This window comes from Syngnathus scovelli, chromosome 11 (genome assembly GCF_024217435.2).
Source record: "Syngnathus scovelli strain Florida chromosome 11, RoL_Ssco_1.2, whole genome shotgun sequence".
Taxonomy (NCBI): domain Eukaryota; kingdom Metazoa; phylum Chordata; class Actinopteri; order Syngnathiformes; family Syngnathidae; genus Syngnathus; species Syngnathus scovelli.
The window spans coordinates 7,082,724-7,101,145 of record NC_090857.1 but is presented as its reverse complement, the minus strand read 5'-3'; the positions used below and the strand labels follow the sequence as shown (position 1 = coordinate 7,101,145).

Below are 18,422 nucleotides of genomic sequence, written 5' to 3'. Positions count from 1 at the left end.
CCAAGGTGGCAAACACATTTTTTGAACGATTCAATTTAGCATGTACCACGGTAAAGTCTTAATGACTCTACAACAACAACAAAAATTCATCTGTACTTTAAAATATTTTAAAATTTCATACCACTTACATTATTGTTTCCATTGTTAATTGGCTCTTATTCCTTTTTTTTCCAACTTCAGAGGATCCGCATACAGAGCGTGCGTAGTGGCGGAAAATCTGTTTCGGGTATTTGAAGGGGTAAAACTCAAACCGGGCTCCCTTCCCGCAACACTCCTGATTAGTCACTCGCTTCGCCTTTGCATTTGTCTTATTTAATAACCGTGAAAGTAGCGAGAGGAGAAGAAAAGCAAACGCGCAATGGAAAGAACCGTCGCGTTTTGTCATTTGCGATTGTTTACCTTCCCCACTGCAAATTGATTTTTACATCTCCTCTTACTGGAATCTCTCTGCACTGGAGCGCCAAAACTGTCTGGCTTTGGACTCGGCTGCCAAGCCCGTCCTCCAGGCTTTATGAGCGAACTCTGGGGAGGACATTTCAGCCTTTCAACTCACAAGTCATTGCAATGATACAATACTGCTTTTGTCCTGACTCCTGACCACCTTTGTTGTTTTCTTTCTCCCTCTTCCAACCACCGCTTGCCTTCCTTTCTTCACGTCTCCTGCTTTTATGTCCTTCCATAAACCAGGCCTACTAGTACGTCTGTAAGCGGACAAGGTGGATTTTACAGATCAGAGGTGCCGTAGGACACACGCATACTGCAAGACAGTGGAGCTTCAAGTACAGGCTAGGGTTACATTGTGGCGGTTGGGCGGTGCGCTGTGGTTCGGTTCTTCCTCGGTTCTGGTAGGACTGAGGTTTGCCTGCAGGGACCTCCAGTGAGTCAGGCGGCAGGCCTGAGCTAAACTAAGGCCGAGGCCGGGAATAGTCGGGCGGCGCTAATGGTGTGTTTGTAAGGGCGAAGCCAAACAAACAAGGTGACGTTTGAATCCAAGGAGAGGACCAGATGTTGCTCACGCACACACGGGACAAAATAAACTTGCGGTGAGGCAAGTACACCGTGTATATCTGGTACAGTCGTAGCATCAGCTGCCGCTAACATGTGTGTGTGTGGGTGTGTATGTGCTTATGCCAGCTGAAGTTCCACAATTTCTCACCACGTTCACGCTAATGAGAAGAAACGGCCAGAAAACCTCATCGGTAATTATTCCCCCAGGAGCAAGGTTTCGACATGACCATCGTACGTAAACAAATACACCCACACACACACACACACACAGTAAGTGTGTATAGCATCCTGACAGCTGAAAAATCGCAAGGTTGAAATGTGTGCATGTGAGTGAAATGGAGCCTAATTATGGTTATGATATTATTTTGTGTATGTGTGTGTGTTTGTGTGTGTGTGGACACGTGGTAAACAATCACTTAGAGCATTTTCCCCACAATTACAGCCTTCTCAACCTCGCCTACACAAAGCGCTTGAACTCACTCCAACCTCTTGTAGCGACAAATCCAAATGGAGCTTTGCCACACAAAATGTTTGCCTTGCTGCATTAATGTTTGCGCGCATGTACAGGATATGCCAAAGTGTGTGTGTGTGTGTCAGAGACGGATAATTGAGCAGCCATTAGGGTCAATATTTTTGCAAAATTGCTGTCTTTGTCACACGTTGACTCTCCTGCACTTAAAAGCGTATTTAATTCAACCAGCCTGCACACAAACTATTTGAAAAGTAAAGATGTGTGGCAAAATCAGGCAATCATTTTGTCGGCATAAAATTGAATGGCTGGGCAAAGAGGCGCATAGACACACACACACACACACACATATATATGCTCCCTGCCCAGTGTTTGTGGTGGCGCGGCACATCTGGTAACATCTGGATGTATTTTAGGAGTGTTTACATTTCTAAAAAGCTGAGAAAAAAAGAAAAAGTCAACCAAAAGACAGAACTTAGAAAAATACTGCAGGTACCAGAAGAATATTGAAGAAAGCAACTGGTCCCAGATGGTGATTGTTTCCAACCTACCACTGTAGACGACGTCCACGCAGTGTTGCAACTATTTGTTCGGATCTCAAGCCAACAACAACTCACATTTGTGGTGCACTAATTGGCAAACTACAGCCTCCCATTTTTTGAGGGGGGGGGGGACTTTTGTCCCATCAAGCTTTCCTTACCTTAAATATTTCTGGTTGACAACCACTCTTACGCACTCAGCGCTGCACACAACCCAGCCATTCCCGCCAGCACATACACCCATCCGTTCCGACACACACGTACACACACACGAAAACAGCTGCATTTCCATTTTTCTTCCCCTAAATGACGAAAACACAAAAACAGTTGGACTTCATTCAGGCTAATCAAAGCTGACATAGAGTACAGCTCTTTGAGATGATGTCAGCAATGAGGGGAAACACACACACACACGCACTTCGTCTATAGGATGTAATTTCAGTGACTGGGTGTAATTTACCAGTGTAAGTTGAAACCAGACAGGAAGACTTGTGCCATTCCGGCAAAGTAAAATATAAAGCGTACATACTAAGACGAAGCATTTTTCGGACGATATTTTTCGGTGGACACACACGGAAAAACACACAATCAGCCATATAGCCAAAGTATGCTAAAGATGTCATCGTACGCGAGCTGATACAAAATACATCTTAAATCGTGCGGATTGACTTTTTGATTGGAGTCCCACACAAAGTGTCTTTGGGATCGTTCTAATCCCCTCAGGTATTCCACTTTCCCATGGCCCACCCTAACCTCTACTCACCCACACTCGCACACACGCACCCACACACACAGGGGAGATTATTAAAGCAACCTCGTGGCACATGAAGGTTTCTGATGGATTTAACATCAGGAATGATTGTTAACTTTTAGCACTAAAAAGGCTTGGAGTGACTCCTGAGGAAAAAAAAAAAAAAGAAAAAGAGAAGAAAAGGGCGATCCGGCCAGACGCTCGGATCACATGACAACCGGGCCGCAGCTGCAAGGACCCCTGGGAAAACGGCCCATTGCCATCCCTCAGATCACGCCGAGTCGGGAGCCGAGCGGTAATGACGCCATGCGTCTATATCGGGTGTCCGCACCGAGACACCATTTAGCCGCAGAGTGGAATCCGCAGGAAAAAAAAAAAAAAGGTATCACAGTCGAGTGGTAAAATAAAAATAAAAGTTAATCACCGTGAAATAGATTAAACCTATTAAGAGGAGCGTATGCTCAAGGTGACAGAAGAAATTAATTTGGCTCAACTATTGAGACCCTTACCTCCACCCCGCTATAGGATTTCTACCAAACTAATTATCACGCTCCACTTTCAGAAATAATAAGAAAAGTGCTTAATAGGTCCGGATTTACCCCTGCATTCATATGTCCATTTAACGTCCCAGCTTTCATGCCCACACACTTCTGCCTTAATGCAATTTCACATTCATGATTTCAAATAGGCAAAGGACTTATATTTCAAGTGGTGTCAGGATTAGAATATACAAGCGGCAATATTAAAACACTGTTAGGTTCACAGCCAGCACGCCGAGCCTGAGTGGCTGAACGAAGCGAAGGTAAAGATGTTCAATAATGTTTTTGTCACACTTGAGGACAAAGGAGAAAATGACAATGAAAGCGCAGCTATCTGATTAATCTTCCTCGCTGTATATTAATTTTCTCTCCTCGCTGATTTATGCCGGTTGGGATTTTAATTTTTAACCAGAGCACAGATATGAAGAAGATCTACCAAGCCAGCAACTCAAGTCAGTTTATTTAGTCAGCCATTTGCCCCAATTAGAACAACATTCAAATGCAACTATTGTTTCATCTTAAGCATTATTTTACATTTTTATGTTTTCCACTCGCTTACGCGCCACTCATTTGCATCGTAGCGCCCCGCGGCCATCAAGCAAATCTAAAGTGAAAAATGCAGGTTAGGCCACTTTCATTATCAGAGCAATAAAAGTTAAGCACAGAATAAATAAATAAGGAGGCCGAACAAGCCCTTAAGATTGAGTTTATGTTTCATGATGTTTTTCATCACTTATTTATGCAATTCAATTAATCATTTCGGTGAGATTTCGCTGAACAACACCCTTATGTTTTTCCACACATTTCCTTTAGAAAGCACGATTTGTTGCTCTCTGTTATCATGTGAAATTAATGCGGCTCTCATCTCGATGAATCTCATAAAATTAATTGCAATAGCCAAAGGAATAATTAGCATGAAATGCTGAGCTCCTGTCAAAATCAAGTTGGCGTCTTGTTTATTCTTTATTTTAGTTAACCCATCTTAAACTTTTTCTTCATTTTGATGCAAAACTAAATATATCTGGGATTAATAAAGTATTCAGAGATGAATGATGTTTTTTTTTCCACATAACTTTAGTGGAAGAGAAAAAAAAGACAATGACTTGCTATTACCTCACACTGTAGAAAAAAAGTTGGGTGAACTCAAACGTTCAAAGCAACACGCTTTGATCAAATTTGAAGTTCTGCTGCTTTGAAAATGAACAATTCAACGAAGAATTTGCAACTTTATGTACCCCAACTTAAAGCTACAAGTAAAAATAACTCACCAAATTGTTATGAGCAATTATTTTGTTGTGTTAACTAACACGGTCACCATAAATGTCAATAATGCATATTTTAAAGTTTTTCCATCTTCAGCCTCCCTAAAATACAACTTGTATTTTTTACAGTGCAGAGAATTTTGATTAATGGACTAATAGCTACTAAAATAGCTTCAAAACTGTGGTACCATTAAAAAAAAAAATCCTAAAACACACACACACAACCTCAAACACAAGAATGATCATGTATGAAATAAAATGTGATGACTAAATGAGCACAAGCGCCTCTCCCTCACTGGTCAGTTGTTCCACTGTTAAACAGATGAGGCATACTTTCACACTTTTTCCAAAACTTTTTAACGGTGGCTTCTTGGCCTCTGCAGTCATGTCAGCATAGCGTCTATTAAAACCGCATGTGGGCCCGGCCCGGCCCGGCTCGCCGACACACACACACACGCACACCCTCTGCTTTTCAACACTGAACTTCTAACCTCTTCCTTCGCCGCCACATCTGGGCTTGGGCGGTAAAATGTCCCCTAACGTTCCCGCATAGACGTCGTCTAAGTCTATAAAAATACACACTGAGGTGATCTCGATTCGATTCCCAAATATTGACTGCGTGTCAACGTCGCCATAGTGACCAACGCAGAGATAAAAGGTGAGTACCCAAAACCCCTCTGTGATATTTTGCGCCCAATTCACCGACTTTTCAAAATGCACACGTCGGAATGTTTCCATTAGACTACAGCCAGGCTCACGCGTAACTCTAGCGGAGGCTTTAAATAAGCCGAGATAGCCATCAGGAAGATCTGATTTTAGCCTGCCACCCGCACAAACACATGTAAAAGAAGACACAGTGGCACATTATTTAAAAAAAGACACCCCTGTCACACGCCGATGCGTATCTGGACAAGTCAGCCCGAGATAAAGTCACTTGACAACTACAGCAATCGATGGAAGTAATTTATTTACCTCGCAGGGCAATATCTGCTCTGTCTTCAGACAGCAGAGAGAAGCGGGAGATTTGGCAAGCGAGTGTGAGTGCTGTGTAAATTAATCTAGCAGCAGCCACATCCACAGCCGCGCATAAGTCCATAAAACAAGCGGAGGTTAAAGCAGCTCACATCATACGCACACGCAGCAGGCAAAGGTCCAACACCAAAACCACTTCTGCTAGAAACACAAGAGACATGAAACGTCATCTCGCTTCCATTACCGCCATCCCTGGATACTACTAAAAAGTGAAAGTTAAGAGTTCTTTATTTCTCTTTCTTTCCATTCAAAAGCAACACGGCCGAGTGAGGCCCGTCCACGGCCCTTAACTTTAACTCAATGAAATAAAAGGCACTTAACTAAGCCTCAATGGTGCGCAACACACACACAGACACGCACACACATGCACACACACACACTTATCCCCCACCTCCTCAGATGCTCATGAATATGCATTTCCATTGTGATTTATGCATCCCGGCGGGGGTGTGGGCCTATCTGAGCGCAGGGCCAACATACAGGTCAGCTCATTTGTAAATCAGTTGCCTATTTATGGATGTGTTTGGAGTGTTTATATGGAAAGGTAGGTGCACATTTGTGTGGATGTTTGCCGCTATAAATTGCTGCTTATTGGACAAGGTCAGTGTCCTAAAACAGACTCTTATTTAATTACGACTTCATCCTCCATATTTATTGATGTCTTTGGGTTGTGTTGTTTTTGTGTGCTTGTGTGTGTTCTACTTGTGCCAACCGGTGGTCTGACCCAGCACTTTGAAGCAGGAAGTTGCCTCGCTTTCTGACCTCTCTTATTATTCCCAGGGAAAAAAAAGAGACACGCCTTTCTGTCAAGAATAGAGCCAATCCTGTGCGTTGGATTATGGGGGGGAAAAAGTATGACCAAAAAGTACACCAAAAGACGCCCAATGCTGTGTGCTTCCTCTTTGTGAACGTTCAGCGCTTGTTGCTCCGCCTCCTCCCACCTCCTCCGAACAACAGATTTTGGGCTAATAGGGCAGCTGCTGGTTACCCTGCCCCCCTTCTCTTAAAAGTCTGCTATGCTGCTCCCTTGCAAAAAAAAAATAAAGCCCAGCAGGACATATGTTGTTTTCAAATTCTTATTGATGCGTCTGTGAATGGAAAAGTTGAAACCGTTGCTGATAGAAAAACGTTTAATGTGTCCAGTGTTTTTCTTGAGCTACCAGATACATTCTCGACTTTGCCAAGATCATCCAAACATTTTGGAAGGTTATATGAGTATGTATTGAATGGACAAACATTTGGTCTTGGGCCACTGTTAGCTTTGAAGATTTAGCAATGCCATAAAACTAAAAGGCCACAAAGGAGAGCAAGCTCTACTAATGTTTAACTATCAAGACAAAAGAAAACAATTCTTCCAGGCTTTGCATTTGGGTTGTTTGTTCATCTGTTCGTTAGTTAGGAGTTTAATGGAAGATGAATACCAGAGTGATGCTGTCAGTATAATTCAAGGGTGTGTCCGCTTCCAATGGTCTCACGTGGTAAGAAAAAATTAAACCCGTATCCAGGCCATGACCAAAATGGATGTCAACAGGTTGAAATGTAACTAGTTATTCCTTCACGCACCATTTCTAAACAAACCTTTGTGGACGTTGATTTTGCATTGAGTAAACTTAGCGTGTCCTATTAGTTAATGTTTTGCGAGACCTATTGACTGCAGTGAAAAGGGTCATTATGAAAAACAAAAAGCAGAGTTTGGCTAAATACCGTATGACGATGGAATGGGTTTAGCACAATCTTTAAACTCAATATAATATAAAATATTCGGCCGTTAAAATACTGCATAAAATAAATCGCGTGGCTGACTAATGATGGCCAAAATGTCCGATGACAGCATTTTTCTCTGACCCATTTGTAGACATCGCTAGCTGTTGCATAACACTCCAACATCATCCAAACACAACACACACATCAATCTATAGCGCCATGTGTAAGCGAGCTCATCCTCATGCGCTCATTTGATGGAAGGTGTTTGTTTATGCATGTATGTGTGTGTTTAGTGAGCTCCTGTGTGGTAGCACCCGCCAGCCACGCACTGACACCTACATGCAAACGCCTCATAAAGACGCTTGCTTACTCACAAGCTTGCCTCGGAAAAAAAAAAGGCCCTCCACTTCATTAGGAAAGTAAACACAAGTGCTGTCTGAAGTGGCTAATTAGAGACTAATTACTCCCCGCTCGTTACTAATGCAAATTAGATTACGCTGCTTAACTTCCTCATGTCCACAACGCTGCTGTTAATTGAGGCCTTTTGAAATTAAATTAGCCACTAATTAGCATATCAAAACCATTAATTCTGCGCAGCAAGGAGCGGGCGTAAGGAGGAGGGGGAAAAAAACAACAACAAATGCCAAGTTTTCGTAATGAGTTTTGCTAATTGAATATGTATGCTCAATCCAGGCGTTTGTGCCAGGAACACCTTCTTGTGCTTGTGTGTGCAAGTGTCGCCAAATGAAATCAGCGTGTATCATATGAGCAGCATGTAATTAAAGTCAGCAAACACTTTGCCAGTGAGTCGAAGATCACACTGAAGCAAGGATGAGATGGATGCTCATCTCATGAGAAGGGAAAGAGAGGGACCTCATGTGTGTGTCTATGTTTGCTCTGGCTATTAGACATCTTTGAAGTCAAGAACTTGCAGCTCTTGTAAAGTCCCGCAAACCCCTGCCAGCACTTTCTCTGGTTCTAACTGGCCCCTCTTCACCTCCTTTATACTACCTAAGCAATACACATTTGATGGCCACTAGCAGGTGAACAACAGCGCAATCTTTCATTCAAACTGGATCTGATTATCCCCTTTCCTCTCACTGAATAGACGATTTCAACTTTACGGATTAGAAGTGGTGAGTACGTTTGCCTGCTTCTGAGTGAGCGAGGGCACGCACGCGCACACACACATCGTGAAGCTAGCGGCTATTAACGACGTTAATCTAAAGATCCATCTCAGCCTTGTAATGTAACCAAGAGAAATAAAGTCATTCTGCGCAAGTTCCTTTCCTAAGGTGCATGAAAGGCCCCATTCACATCTCGGAAAGTTTCATCTTTCTCATTTCTTATCGCTTTATCATGTAAGGATGGAATTTAAAAAACAAAACAAAGGAAGGTACAAATGAGAGGCACAGACAAAAATAAAAATGATTGAAATAATTAGATATGAATATATTAATTGGATGCAATAATATTTGCCTTAATTGCTACAATTATCATATTAACCAGTTAAAATTTGATATAGGTTGATTAGAAAAATTGATTATTCATCTATTTCTTTTCAGAGTATTTTCTTAATCACGATCTAACATCCTTGAAAAATTAATTTGAAGCCGTTTCTTATCAGTTAATTAAATCGGGTAAGAAGTCTTTTTTTTTTCTTCTTTTTCTTTTCGGTGCCGCATGATTAGAACGGTTCTGTTCTCTTCTGTTCAGACACCATGACGTTAGAGGGGGAACTTTTCACAGTCTCATCAAACATTCACCAGTACAAGAATAGGACTTCTTTGAAGGGCCCGCCGCCGACGTCTTTTTTTTTTTTTTTTTTTCTCTCCCCTCTTCCGAACCTCCGCTGTACTGATAAATTGTGCTACACCCAATAGATCTTTCTTTCTCGTTAACACATTCTCATTAACGGACAGAGAAAGCAAAAGGAGAGGGGAGGGGAGAAAAGGGGGCAGTGGAGGGAAGAAGAGGCAGAGGGGGAAATGGGAGCCAATGGCAGCAATAAAATCACGTTTTAACATAATATTATTGACATAGTGATCGATTGATTAAATCGATAGATGCCGATATATTTGGCAAACACGGGAAGTCACCAAAAATAGACTTCCTTGACATAGATTTCATTTCCGCTAGATTTACTCATCAGAGGGCGACTTCACCTAAGAAAACTAGTTTTCTATTTCTGGAGGAATACTAATTATAAAATCTCAGCCAGCCCCTGGCAAAGGAAAGCCCCTATCGTGGGGGGAGGGGGGCAAGTCCATTCAGTGCCATCAGACGAAGATAAGTTCTCTCTCTACTTCAGCGATCAGCAGAGCAGAACCGAACAGATACCGCGCACTCGGCTCATCTGTCCATCCCGGCCTCCTCAGGGAGACGAGGAAAGATGGGAGGAGGAGGAGGAGGGGGGGGGGGGGGGGGGGGGCGCATGACGAGAAGGAGAATAAGAGGGAAGAATCAGTCGGAAAGAGAGGAATATGGAATATTTCTGTGATTGGATCATCAATGGAATGAATATTAGAATGTGGCCAGATTTCCAGATTAACCAATCAAGGCGCTCCCCCTCATCAGCTAGCCGGCCCCCATTAAAGCTCCAGGGTGGAGCTGTCGGTAGCTCCATCTGTCCCGATTTCGCCCCCCCATTTTTTTTTCTCTTTACTCCAGCTGTCCTCATCTTTCTCCCTGGGAGACGGCACAATTCTTAAAGCCACAATTACTGCACACAACTATCAATTTCCCCTTCAATTAACCCTGTGGGAGGGTGTGTGTGTGAGGGGGGGAGATGAGACATTTAAATTTTGGGGCACTCCTCGCCCTCTCATCATTCTCCGCTTTAGGAAGTGAATGACACCTCAACGGAACCATCTTGACCTTTTCATTAGAGGTCAAAGAGCACTCAGTGTAGCCCAGGTGATTTGATTGGTCAAAGAAAATCCGCAAAGTCACACCACAAAATGCAGCAATAGAGTGAATGAGAAGGATGGGGGGGTCGGTTGTGAGATGCTCTCAACGACTCTCCATCCCCGATAAAATGTTCCCAAATGACATTTTAGACAATGCAAAATTGCGGCAGACTACGGATTGTACGCGACAGCGCCGACCTTCGCTAACCAATGGGCACATTTCAAGGCAGCTTTCCACTTTTACTTACTGACGAAAAACTTAATAGGAGGAGTAAAGCGGATTTTGTTCTCTATAGTCAGCGCACCGTTTAATTTATTTCAGGGACAAGCAGGTGTAGTAACAAAATGTTCATTCAGCCCGCAGTGTATTCAGACCAGCAAACACAATTTTTATATGATGAAAGCATACACATGAGTTTACACCGCAGCTAAATGAGAAATGTGTGTTTACCCGTGGTGGCGGCGGCGCGTGAAAATATTTTGTTAACAAACGGGACAGGAATGTGTATGAAATGTCTCCATTTTTGAATGGTTCAGCTGCATTGTGTTGAATTTGTTGAAGGGTGTGATTGATTGACCTTGCGGCACATTCCTGTCAAATCACTGCGAGAGAATTAAATGATTGCTATTGAACAAGCGTGAGGAGAGCTAGCAAATGTTGGAAGTAAACTGTGATGACAGCCGGGATGTAATGAAGAGGCTGGGAGGGAACGCAGAGCCGCCATAATTAGAGACAACAGGCTTGACAGCCAGTCCGAGAGAGAAAAGGAGGAAAGGGGAGCGATGGAAGTTCAACGTGAAGGTGGCCTACCGGAGCTTGGCCAGCAATAAGATCAGCGGGAAACAATCGGCTATTAAAGAGTAAATGCGTAAAAATAAATAGCTACAAATTGTTGAAAAATGAAAAAAATAAATAGTGAATGAATGTGCAATTTTATTTATGGCTACTTTTTAATTGCCTTTTTCTTTTCTTCCACAGCCCTTCTATCGCATCCCCTTTCAATCCCGCAAGTCTTCAAAGCCTACCAACCCAAACACACACACACAGCGACACACACAAACACACACGGCCTTCCCTCCTTAGGAACATGAGAGCTGTCTCTAATTCACAGGCTTGCAAAACTGCGCCGGACAGCAATCTTGATCTGCCGGGATTAGGATACTTTTATTTCCCCGAGAGCCAAGGGGTGAGTGTAGGAGGGGGCGGGGAGTGGAGTGAAGACAGAGGCAGGTGTGCAAGTGTGTTTCAACCCAAATGTCAGAAAATGACCGGTGACAACAGCAACACCTGCAACAATGTAATGAGATACAATCAAGAGATTATTTCTTCTTCCTGTATTCCGGTCGTGTCTGAATTGGAATTATTTTAATATTTTTTTAAGATATATTTCTAGCAGTTGCCTGTCAACATTCAACCATACACAATCAAGTGGACGAAGAGGACACAAGGGGGCAAGGAAGGTGGAGGAGGGGATTACACAATTATTTAGATAACAGCTGGGAATAATCTAGTGGCAGATGTCTCTCGGCCAACAATGCCCATCGCACACGGTCGCGCATGTGTAAGCACAAGCACACCAAAGCGGAGAAAAAAAAAAAAAATCAGCCAAAGATCTCAATCTTCTCTCTTTCAATGAAGCCTTCAAACCTCATCTGCAGCTCTGATGAAATCATCTTTAAAAATAACAAGACTATCTCCTCACAGTGATGAAGTGCCCTAAAGAATACATACAAGTTTAGAAAACTGATGACCTGTTTGCTTTTTTTTCTCCGTCACAGCCGCTCGAAAAACAGAACCTAAAACCAGAGGAATTCAGTCCGGGGTGTAGAAGGGGGGAGGGGGGGGGGGGGGGGGGGTCACGCTGTGATTGACAGTTAATTGAATGTGCTCGCACACACGCGCACACACACACGCACACAATAAGTGTATCTACAGCATCCCCTCGACTCCTGATAGTGGCTCAAGCAGCCCCCTACCGAGTAAATCCTTCCCAGTGTCTTTACCTTGAGGAGCAAAACCACGCACAAAGCAGGAGTTTTCAAAAAAAAAAAAAAGAAGTCTCATTGTTTTTTTTTTTTTCCCCCTAGAGGAGATAAGCAAACTATTTAGAAAGCCTCCAAGTTCCCAAGCACTGGCCTCTCCTAATCTCCCATGTGAGGTTACAAGCAGCAGAGGAGGAAGGAAAAGGGCGGTCCACACGGGTGTCAAAAGCTCCGTCAATCCGTCAAGCCGGGCCGCCTATTGTGATTTAGTCCGACACTGGCTAACAGCTCGTCCTGTCAAGGGATGGATCATCCCGCACGGCGCCTCACATGCTAATAGCTTAAGTCGGCATCCCGTGCCTCGCCCCCCCCCCTCCCCGGAACTAATACCACAAATACTAATACCATAAAAGAGCTACCCTGCGACGTTTTCGCCAGCGTTCGCCAACATCCCGATACTTGACGGATTAGAAGACATAATAAGATGCATTGAAATGGTTATTACCTCACCGGTTCACCATGACCGGGAACGGTGCCATGCCGAGCAACTACCAATGCAGTAAATCAGACTCACAGTCAAATAAATGAGCAAAGAGAAAAATAATTGTGTCTTTAAAGGTGCCAATTAGACTAATTAGAAGAAATCTGAAGATGAGCGTGAAAGTGCTCGTCTCTCCAGTCAAACCATTTTCGAAACGCTTGGCAGCTGTCACTGAGCGTTCGCTACCATCCTCTTCGCTACGCATTAAAGCGGCGGCGCGCAAAAGTTGAGTCACATTGTTGTTCCCGGTGAAGCTTTCCACTGATCTGCTCCCTCGCTCCTCTGCTCGGTTTGACGGCCGCCCCTGTCAGTCTGTCGCGACGCTTTCGAAAAACATCAACGGCTTCTCTGATGAAACGCTTACAAAAAGGTCAGAGGGTCGGAGGCGAGGGGAGACGACTACGGGGAGAGGAAGGCGAGGAAAGGGAGTCGGGACAGAGTGAAGGAAAATCCATAACACAAATAAAGCTGTCAGCGGCGATGCGGAGTTAGCGGCAGATTCGACGACCAATGAGTGATTGTTCATCAGGATGCGATGTTTGAAACACAAACCGTAAACGGGAGTGTGTGTTAGTTTCTCGTTGTCAGCTTATCGTTTTTTTCTTCCGATGGCCTTTTCGGTCAGTGAAGAGTTACAAGGTGAAACTTGTTCACCATTTCATGGGCCGATCTTTATTCAGGAGATTATCTACGATGGATTCTCAGGTGTTCTTATTGGTTCGAACAGCTCATTCTGCTCTGCCTGTGAGCTTTCTCTCCACTCAAAGAAATCATTTTCTGTACATTTTACTCTTCAAAGTCTTTCATTAGTTTTGAATGGATATCGACCAATCCCGTTGGTTTACAAGAGGAGCTCCTCCAAGCGGGCTTCTGACCTCATGCTCCTTTGCGACTTTTTCACTGTCGGCGAAACTTGAAAAGCCCCTACCGCCGCCTCTTTACTTTCCGATTCGCTCTCATTCCTCCAGACTTCACACTGACAGCAACACCACGACCACGCATACACACACACGCGTACACGCACACACTCCAGCGTGCCCCACCCCTTCAGTTCCAGCTCTTTGCTCCAACCATGGCCTCAGGTGCCAAACGCACCCTGGAGAGGCTGATCTAATGCTTCCTCAGCTGTAATGACCCACGCCTCAAGAACTCTTGGACGCTCCTACCAGCCTTTTCACTCGTATGTTCTATCTTCCTCTCCGTCCCTCACTTCCCTTTTCACCCCCCGCCTCACCGCCACCCGCTCATAGGAAACTGTCTCTTCCGCTTTGAACTATTGGGTCACTCCTTCCCACATCCATCAGCTGTTAATGGGCTGGTAGAAGAAAAAAAAAGAAAAGCCTGGCCCAGATAAAATTAGGATTATGTCTCATGTCAAGACAATTGAAAAGCAATCTGTTGAATTAACTCTAATCAAAGATTTGAAAGGAATAATCCTCAAAACACAGGTTTGAAGCAATGACAGCTCTCTTAAAAGACAAAAGCGAACACACACCTCGCTCGCATCTATTTAAAATGTGTCTCAGGGTGCCCCCCCCCACCCCACCCCACCTTGTTCTTCCTCACCTTACTCTCCTGCAACTTTACAGTACAACGCTTGCCTCCTGACCCGTCAGGAAAACACATCTCATCTTTGAAAAATGTGCAGGGATTTATTAAAAGCGCACGCTCACGTAAACACACACACACACGAGCATTGAGCCCCGTACTTCTCCTAAATAACTAGCTCAATTTGAACCACATGTATAATCAGGACTCAGTCAAAAGCAATGTGGCGGCAGTTTCACCATGCCGTCAATCACGAGAACATTCTCTTGCTCCACTTCAACAAATTTGTCAATTATATTGTTTTAATAATTGGAATGATTTTATAGCTGAGGGGAAAAAAAGATCAGATGGAATCACAATGATGGAAATAGAATGTTGTTCTGACAACACTTAAAATGTTTTTTTTTTTTGGTTTTAACTGCCTGCACAGTAACAATTTTTAGTGCTCTCCAACCTCAATGATAATTTTACCATTTCAGTTTTTTGTGGCACCGTAGAAAGAAAAGCTGCCAGTGTCTTCCATGTTTACCATTGCAATGTCACATATGGGCACTCTTCAACATCACTTTGCATCCAAAAGCCCACTCAGACTTGTGGGCAGCGTATTACGGACACAGCCGGCGCACGGGACATTTAAATCTTCAAATCGTGTCCATTTTCACTAGAGCAGCACAGGTGAATTAAAAAAAAAGCACTTTTGTACACACTCCTCATTTACACATTTATCAGCAGCCCTTCTGATGGAGGTGAGAGGACCCTCTGAGTGAGTTTATGGACTAAAACAATCATGCCAGCCTGGCTTTTAATCTGGCTAAAGCTTTTTTTTTTTTTTTTTTGACGCATATGAGATTCATTGCAATTTTTTTTTCACAGCTCTCACAAAGTCACACACACGCACAATGCCTGAATGTCAGACAGACACACACATACACACTCGGGCTGATAGAGGTACAGCACGGCAGCGCACGACAAACATGACGCAGAAAAGGCACAGCTGTCGGAATAGATGACACGAGAAAGGGAAAAGAGGCAAAAGTGCGGGGGCAAATGTGAAGAAGAAAAAAAAGACAAAGGTGGACAAGAGAATGTAAGCCTCAAAGTTTTTTTTTCTCCTCAAAAATTGCTAGTACCTCCCTTCGAAAGATGTCAATAATGTGATTAAACAGAAAGATGTGAAAAGCTTCATCTTTAAAGTTTGATACATGGCGTTTGACTCGATCACCTCCACAAAAAAATAAATGGGAAATCAAAAATGCTAATTAATGTCTGTTTTGTACGGAAATGTGACTGATGGTCAGCTTTCAGAATCCACCTTGTAGATTAAAAAAATCAAAAATATTCCTGACATTTCTTTCGAGATGGCTGAATTTCGACACATTCTGCAGGTAATTAACACAAATCTTTGGCAATTTAGTTAACAATTTTTATCTCACTTGTACAACTTTTAAAGGAGCCCTAAGTGCATTTGACAGCAAACGTGTGCATTTTCCCCTTCTTTTCAACCTACATGCAATTCCAATTTGATGCTAGGCAGTCGCCACAAAGTGCCTGTCCGACACCACAAATGTGACAAGGTCATAAAGCGTGATTGAGAGCTTTTACATCTTTTGTCAAAGAGCAATTAAGAATATGTCTTGGAAGAGAGAGAAAAAAAAAAAAAGCCAGCGCGGAAGATGAAATGGAAACAAAACAGTAGGGGATAAAAAATGAGAGATGGATGACACGGTAAATAAAATCAATTTTGACAAATGTCTGGAAGCCCATCCATCAAGTGGCAACGATGTTGGTGTCAGGTTGGCCATCACGTTGTCACACAACAAACGACTGTAATTAATTATTGTTTCATGTTTCCCTCTTTTTTGTCCATTTGATGTCATGCATAATAACTCCATTTAAGTTTTTACATGGAACAGGATGTCATAATGCAACTAAGTTGTTAAATGCAGTTAAAATGTATGCAGCCTTATAAGTAATCTTTTTTATTTTACTACAATCAAAAATACTAGCTAATTTTCTGAAATAATTGACTGCATTTTAATTGTTCTATTTGCATGCAAGAAAACATTCCAATATAATAGAACGCAGCTCGACTATTAACGGTGCAGACGCAACTTTCCTTCGTGTTGAGGCATTTTGTTTTAAATGTTGGACGGCGCAAAAAAAAAAAAAAAAAAAAAAAAAAATGCGCAAAATCATCACTTAGAAGAAACTCAGATAGCTCACACACGACGGTTAAAATTTCCAAAAAGTCAAACCGGATTTGAAAAGAAAGCATTGTTCTCTGACCTTCTGGCTAGAGAGAGCTTTTTTCTTCTTCTCTCTTTCTTTTTAACACAATGAGTTTATTATCATCAGTGAGGGTCGCTTTTAAAAATACGTTATGATGCAAAGATATAACTAAATAAAAACAACACGTATTGGGGGAAAAAAGGGAGGACTTTAAAGATCTTATGTAGTAAAATTACCACCACATAACTTCACGTCGGCGTTTATGGTTAAAAGACGTGTGGGGATTCATTAGAAGCGACGTTACAATTTGCGTGTAAATAAAATCTGGACTTACTTGAGCGCTGAGAGTTGATGATTTGAGTTCATCCTAATTATTATGAAGAAATAACTTTTAGACACATAAAAAAATAGAAATATATATATATATTAAAAAGTCTTTACGCTTGAGAAGCTGTTAGGGGACCTTTTGGATTTTCCATTGCAGTACAAAATGAAAAGTTCCATTTTAGAGTGTATTTTAAAAAAAAGTTTGGAGAGACGTGCGATAGTGAGTAAAAGTGGTCACTTTGAAGCCAATAAGAGACACCTTCCCACCTGGCTTGTTCGACTTAGTTAAAAGTTGACAAACGAGGAAAAAAGTTGACAAAAGTGGTGCGTTCTCGCAGCGTGGACAAGCCAGTGGCATTAGATAGGGTGAGTGCGCGTGCGTGTGCTGTGCATGAACCTGTTCTCTTGTGTTGGGAAGAAGTCAACTTTCACGCCAGCGGTTGGAGCATGTGGGCAGCCCGGCTCCGGCTCCTCTCGGCCCCCCGCGCGTCCCCTCGCTCTCTCGGCGACAAAAAGAGGCCACACACGCCGGTGGAGGGGAGCGATACGCGCACAGGGGTAAAATGGGGAACTTCTAAAAAAAAAAAAAAAAAAAAAAAGGTTGAGGATAAAATAAAAACGAGAAGAAGAGAAGCGAAGACGACAAAAGCGTGCTCGCGAATTAGTCCTCTTCTTGTTGTTGGCTTCTTTTGTGCGCTTCTGGAGTCAAGTCACAACAAATGCGCCGCTCAAAGTGTGCCACCGTGCGCAACTTCTGCTTGGCTCCCCTCTCTCCCTATCTCGTCCAAAAAATAAAATAAAAAAAGTCTCACTCGTTTTGTCTATTGCTTCTTTTTTTTCAGCGCCACAAACTTCGTCCGCCGCCGCTCCGCTCTTTTTTTGCCATCCACTCTGACGCTCCCTCGCTGGAAATCAGCCTCGAATCACCAGGGCAGCGTGCGTGCGTGCGTGCGCGCGCGTCTGTATGTGCGTACTGCAACGGGGACAGTTTGTGCGCTACCGTAATGCCTCTAAAGCAGGTGCGCCTTTTCAAAACTCCCCCAGAAAAGGAAACAACTCTCTCCCGCTCATTCGGCACGACTGTATTTCTCTTTGGAAATACGTGCGTCTTCTCCAACTTAACAATTGCATTCTTCATCGCTAATGCAAAAAAAAAAAACAAAAAAAAAAACGACAGATGGTCTATTCACCGGCTCGTTTTCATCAAAGTGTTTAGTAAAGAGTTTGTTAAAGGTCAAAAGCGTCTCTGCTTAAACAATGGTGCACAAAGCACACAAAATCACAACTAAAGTAAGAAAAATGAACAATGGAGTCAAGATTCAAAAAGTTGCCTGCGAGGTAGCCTACCACTTCTGGTTAGGTTAGCATGTCTGTCTTAGAGTTCTGAGGTTGCAGGTTTGAATCTCAGCTGCAGCATTTATGTAACCTAGTGGCGCTATATAGATATTGCTGGAATTTAATTTCAAGTTGTTAGGTCATTGCATTCTATCAGTTCACCACAAGATGGTGGAAAAAACGATACACACTGTCCCTTTAAGGAACAAACGGCATTTGGCCAAGTGCTCCATTACAATAAGAGAT

At 43.0% G+C, this 18,422-nt stretch overlaps 1 protein-coding gene across 4 annotated transcripts in view; it reads right to left on the bottom strand.

The window, feature by feature from the left end:
* Window positions 1-17,804, bottom strand: part of foxp4 (forkhead box P4) — a 70,751-nt gene extending 52,947 nt beyond the window's left edge. Inside the window, exon 1 of one of the 4 annotated variants that reach the window (XM_049733874.2) lies at window positions 17,239-17,804. The gene's annotated coding sequence lies outside the window, so the exon portion shown is untranslated. The remainder of the gene's footprint in view (window positions 1-17,238) is intronic. The other 3 variants (XM_049733871.2, XM_049733872.2, XM_049733873.2) reach the window with 3 other exon arrangements.
* Between the last annotated feature and the right edge of the window lie 618 nt (window positions 17,805-18,422).